The sequence below is a fragment of the Triticum aestivum genome, unplaced genomic scaffold (assembly GCF_018294505.1).
Source record: "Triticum aestivum cultivar Chinese Spring unplaced genomic scaffold, IWGSC CS RefSeq v2.1 scaffold46993, whole genome shotgun sequence".
Taxonomy (NCBI): domain Eukaryota; kingdom Viridiplantae; phylum Streptophyta; class Magnoliopsida; order Poales; family Poaceae; genus Triticum; species Triticum aestivum.
The window spans coordinates 13,065-18,651 of record NW_025225736.1 but is presented as its reverse complement, the minus strand read 5'-3'; the positions used below and the strand labels follow the sequence as shown (position 1 = coordinate 18,651).

Sequence of the window (5,587 nt, the reverse complement as noted above, 5' to 3'; positions counted from 1 at the left end):
TGTTGAACGTCTATCAAAAAAATATTACGCACGTACATGTGTATTGCAAAAGTCTATATGTGTTTGGAAAAAAATAAAAAAATGTAAAAGGAAAATCCAGAAGGAAACAGATAAGAGAAACATAAAAAATAGTATAAAATTACGTCTTGAAGATTTTAAATCAGGACTGAGTTAAACATATTTATGAAAACAAAAATAAGTAGAGGTCATACCAGCTCTTCTTCACCATGACCACTTCATCAAATCATCGTCATTATTGCCTTACAGTTGCACAACCGAATGATATCAAAAATACAATATAGTGCAAGTGAGTTTTGGAGTAAGCTGAAATCTGCAAACACTATTTGCATGGAAAATGACAAGAAATATTTGGTCTTTCATTAGATCAATAATGAAGCACATAAGAGCCAATTGAAAATTCTTTACAATGTCTTCTTTTGAAATAAGACTCAATAAGTTGCAAGAAAATTTTACGAGAAATGACTAAAAGAAAAGAGCAAAAAGAAACAACCGAGAACAAACAAAAGAGAAACTAGAGGTTTTTTTCTTTTCTGAATAATTTTATCAAACAAAAAGAGTACATAGAAACACACTAAAATAGTTTTAGAGTTTTTAATTTTTCTGAATAAAGCGAATAAATGAAAGAAAGAAAAACTGAAAGCGTGAAAATATATATATCGAAGAACTCCAAACAAACGATAAAAGAAGAAAACAGAGAAGCGCACTGAAATATTTTTGGAGTTTTTAGTTATTCTTTTTTAGCAAATCAAAACAAACAAAAGAAAGAAAAAACAAAAAGAAACAAGAAACGTTTTTGGGTTTTTTCAAAATTTTAACAAGCACACAAAAGAAGACAAATAAAAGCAAAACATGGATATACAAAGAAAACGACAAACACCAACAAGTGTAATGAATATGATAACATCAATTAAATGTAGATGACAATACGTATTCCTCCAAGCTTATGCTTTTGGCCTAGCTTAGCCGATGCCTACTGACGGTGTGGGTAGAAATCAAGACGGGCGGTTTCCTCCGTTGCCTCATGCGTCTCGGCTTGCTCTATGGTGACATAATATCTCTGTTAAACATGTCGATCAAATAAAGAAGGCAGGGTAATAGTAACAAAGTGGTACATGTCAAAGGCTAATTTGTACCGATATTCACCCGTTTCATATTCAATAAATACGTGACTTTGCAGTTGCATAGCCTCAATATCTAGGAAACTATTAGGGAGTTCATAGTCCTCATTAAATTTGATGGGTATCTCAAGGTAAGACCCTCTCGGCGACCACCGCGACGACAAAGCTCTGCCCCGCGCTGAAGAAGCACTGCGTCGAGACACCTCACCCGCTCCTCATCGTTCGTCGACACAGCCACACAGGGAGGCAAGTGCTTTAGGTAGCGCGTTGGCTGCCCATCGCCTCCCGCAAGTACGAGCTCGTGCAAGGGCTCATGGAGCCACTGCTCGATGACAACGTCGTCACTGCACGGGTCGCCGCCGTGACACGTAACCCACGATGCAATGAGGTGGTGACCGTGAGCTCAGTTGGTCGGTAATTAGCGACGGGGCGTGACTGGTCTCACATGGCAGACTTCTTGGGTGACGACAAGGTGATTCATGAAATTCCTCGCGACCGACTATGATCGCTGGAGGTGCGGGGGGAGCGGAGCGGTGGGGGTTCTATTTCCCGAATATCGAGCCGTCGACGGGGTGAGAGTTGCTCTCATTTGACTAAATTTAGTCATGTGACGAAAATTTTTGAGGGACAGAAGTCATCATTTTTTTGGGACTAATGGTTTAGGGGATCTGCTAGCTAGTGTCTAATCCCACAAAACGATTGTTTTTCTGTTAAATTTGACTTTTGAGGCAACTACTAGCGATGTTTTTAATAAAAACATCATTTTCCATTACGAGAAAAGTGAAGAACGAAAGCAAAAAAAGGCTTCTGATCCTTCATTATTTTCTATTAAGAAATCCTAACTTTTCTAATTAAAATAAATCACGCATAAATACATTCACTATCTAGGGTATCTTGATGACAACAAATACTCTTCTTCCAAACTATATTGTCTGCTCACCTTCTCCATGCTTGTACCCTCAGTCACTACTGCATAGCTTGGTGCATCCATATCACATATTACGGCATTTTCATGGTGTAGTTGAAGGCTCTCGAGTGTCATCTCCACTTTCCTCATGGTCGGCCGGTGGTCTCCTTCCATCCTCACACATGCCGCGGCCAACATAGCTATCGCTTCAATATCCTTGCCCCCTTCCACCACAACTTGAGGATCTAACACACAGACTAGGTTGCTTGTTGTGAGCAAAGTGGTGAAATATATGGCTAGGCTTTTTTCCTCGAACGATCGATATGAGCATGGTTTCTCCCTGGTTAGCAGGTCCATGAGGAGAACCCCAAAGCTATAAACGTCACTCTTCTCGGTGAGCTTTCCCGAGTAGTAGTACATGGGGTATAGGTACCCAAATGTCCCTTGGATGACAGTTGCATCCCCTGTTTGACCGACTGGCATGCACCTTGAAGCTCCAAAATCGGACACCTTTGCTACGAGAGTGCCATCTAATAGAATGTTCTGAGATTTGATATCCCTGTGGACTACAGGGATTGACACGGCTGAGTGAAGGTATGCAAGAGCTCTCGCGGTCTCTGTGGCTATCCTCAATCGATCCACCCATGCCAACAATGTTTCGGTGTGTTCCACGTGAAGATGATGGTGAAGAGTCCCATTTGAAATGAATTCATACACCAGCAACGGTACCTCCATCTCGAGGCAGCACCCGAAGAGCTTCACGATGTTTCGATGGTTGATCTGTGAGAGGATGGCTACCTCGTTGACGAACTCATCGATCTCTCTCTGGACCGTGACTTTGGACTTCTTGATCGCCACCACGTGCAAGTCTGACATGATTCCTTTGTACACGATGCCGTGCGCTCCTCCGCCAATCTCGCGAGCTTTGTCGAAATTGTTTGTGGCCTTTTCCATCTCCATCAAGGGGACGATCATCCTCTCCGAGATGTCCGCCTTTTGTGACACCAATTGCTGTAGAAGGTATCCCCTGTTTTTCCTAAAGAATTTCGGCCTCAACAATTTTGCCCTCCTATGCTTCAGCTTCTGGGCCACAAAAATTGTAGCAAGTACCATGAGTAGAAAGCCAGCGCCACTGCTAATTCCTATGCCAACGCTTAAACCTGAAAAACGTGAGGGAAAATATGTCGCGCTTATGAGAACTTGAGATAGATCTGTGAATATACGCAGACCAAAATACGTACGAATTATAAACATCCTAAATTTACGAAGAAAAATGCTAAAAAAACTACTACGTGTACAGGTTGACGACTCACCTAGGGAAGATTTGACGCAGCCATCTTTGATCCGGGGGTCGCCACGGGCGCCGCTCGGGCACCGGCAGAGGTACCCTCCGTCAGTGTTGGTGCACTCGCCGTAGCACGAGACCGGCAGCGCGCACCCGTCGATGTCTTGGCATCCACCCACAATGTAAGGGTTGCCCTGATACCCGTCATGGCAGTGGCACACGTATCCGCTGCGATAGTGGCCGGTGACGTTGCGGCAGGACCCGAGGCTGCTGCGGCATGCGCTACGAGAAACATCCTTAGGACAGCCAGACGTCGCCACTCCCTGAAGCACCACCGGCTTCGAATCCAGCGCAAACCCGAGAACGACGGGGATCGGCATCCGGCACGACGAATCGCCGGAGGAGTAGTTGAGGAGCATGGTGGATGCGCTGTCGAGCCATCCTCGCTCTGCGACGCGCACCGCGACGGGCAGCTTGCTGTCGGACTCGTGGTTCGGGTCCTGCCACGTGAACCGAACGCCGTAGGAGGGCCAGCCGATGGGGATGGGAGTCTCGCAGCAGCCGATGCCGGAGCACGCTTCGCCGTCGTACTTCGTGACGGCGCTGCTCCACGTGTCGTAGATGGAGCAGAATGAGGAGCAGCCGGTGATGACGTTGCCGACCAGGTCGCCCACCAGCGTGGCCTGCACGTTGCACCCCGTGACGACGAGCACGCTGTGCCTCTCCGACACCACGTAGGGGCCGCCGCTGGCGCCGGCGCCCAGGCTGCCCCACGTACCGTGGCCGCCTGCCACACTATGTAAGGTGATGTTCACGGCGCCCGCGGTGTCCATGACGCGTACCGTGGAGTTGGCCAGCGAGATCTCCACAACCTCGAGGGTACCGCGCGCCGCCGATGAGCAACCGCTCTCGGCCTCGCGCCCAGTGACAGGTGAGGTTGAATCCCGGCCAGTAGCAGCCGTCGCCGACGCCGAACGGGTATGGCACGCTCACGCCGCCACAGCTGGTCGGGCAGCTCGCCGGCGGCCCTGTGCCTCGTACGGCCACCAGCAGCAGCAGTAGTGACACCATGTGCGCGGCCGCCGGAATCATCGTCGTCGCCCGTGGATATGCACTTCTAGCTGCGTCGTGTGCCGTGTGCGTCATATCATCGTCTTCTTATCGATGGCCGGCAATTTAATTGTTACGAGCGAGTGATGATGGTGAGTTGCCAAATGGCAGACTACACTGAGTTCGCTTGACTGGACTTGGTCACCCACTTTCGTTTTCGCTTGGGCCCAAGTTGATGCACAGCTCACCTTGACAACCGATCTTCTTCTTGGTGGTCGCTTGAGCCCAGTAGACTCCATAAACCATTAGGCCGAAATCTCATATGTTCCTCTTATTCATTTTAATGTACGTACAGTACAAGAAACTGAACCTTTTTTTTTTTTGAGGAAACTTCAGATCTATTCATCATGCCATGGCAGTACAAAGAATGCATAAATAATAAAAATCACATCAATGTCGGTACACAACCTAGCGACGAGTACAAGCACTGGGGCAAGCTGAAGGCCCGCCGTCTTCATCACCCGACGACTACAAGCACTGGAGCATGCCAAACTTGTTATAGTACACTAGTAGAAAACATGGCATACGTTCGGGCTAGATAAGCCCATTAGTCCCGGTTCAGTCACGAACCGGGACCCATGGGCCCATTGGTCCCGGTTCGTGAGGCCAAGGGCCTGCCCGTGCCTCGTGGGGGCATTGGTCCCGGTTCGTCTGCCCCTTTGGTCCCAGTTGGTGGGACGATCCGGGACCAATGGGCCTCGCTCCTGGACCACCACCATTGTTCCCGGTTGGTACCTTGAACCAGGACCAAAGGTTGGTCTTTAGAACCGGTTCAGGGCATGAACCGGGACTAATGAACCGGCCAGGGGAGAGGGCTTTTGTGTGTAAAACATTAAAAGCAAAAAGAATTTTCATAAAATAAATAAAAAAGCAAGAAAGAAAAGAAAATAAATAAGTACAAACAAAATAAACTTGAAAAGTTTAAAGTAAACAAACTTTAATAAAATAAATAAAAATAGCAGCAGTTAACAGAAACAAAATAAAATAAAAAAGCAAAAAAGAAATAAGTTTCATAAAATAAATAAATAAAGCAAAAAATAAAATAAAATAAATAAGTAGAAACAAAATAAATTTTAATAAATAAGTACAAAAAATAAAGTTTTATAAACCTCTAGTATTATTGAAACTAAAATTATATAAAATATA

General features: G+C 46.2%; 1 pseudogene; it reads right to left on the bottom strand.

The window, feature by feature from the left end:
- Positions 1 to 2,019: 2,019 nt before the first annotated feature.
- Positions 2,020 to 4,477, bottom strand: LOC123172338 (wall-associated receptor kinase 2-like; annotated as a pseudogene).
- Positions 4,478 to 5,587: the final 1,110 nt, after the last annotated feature.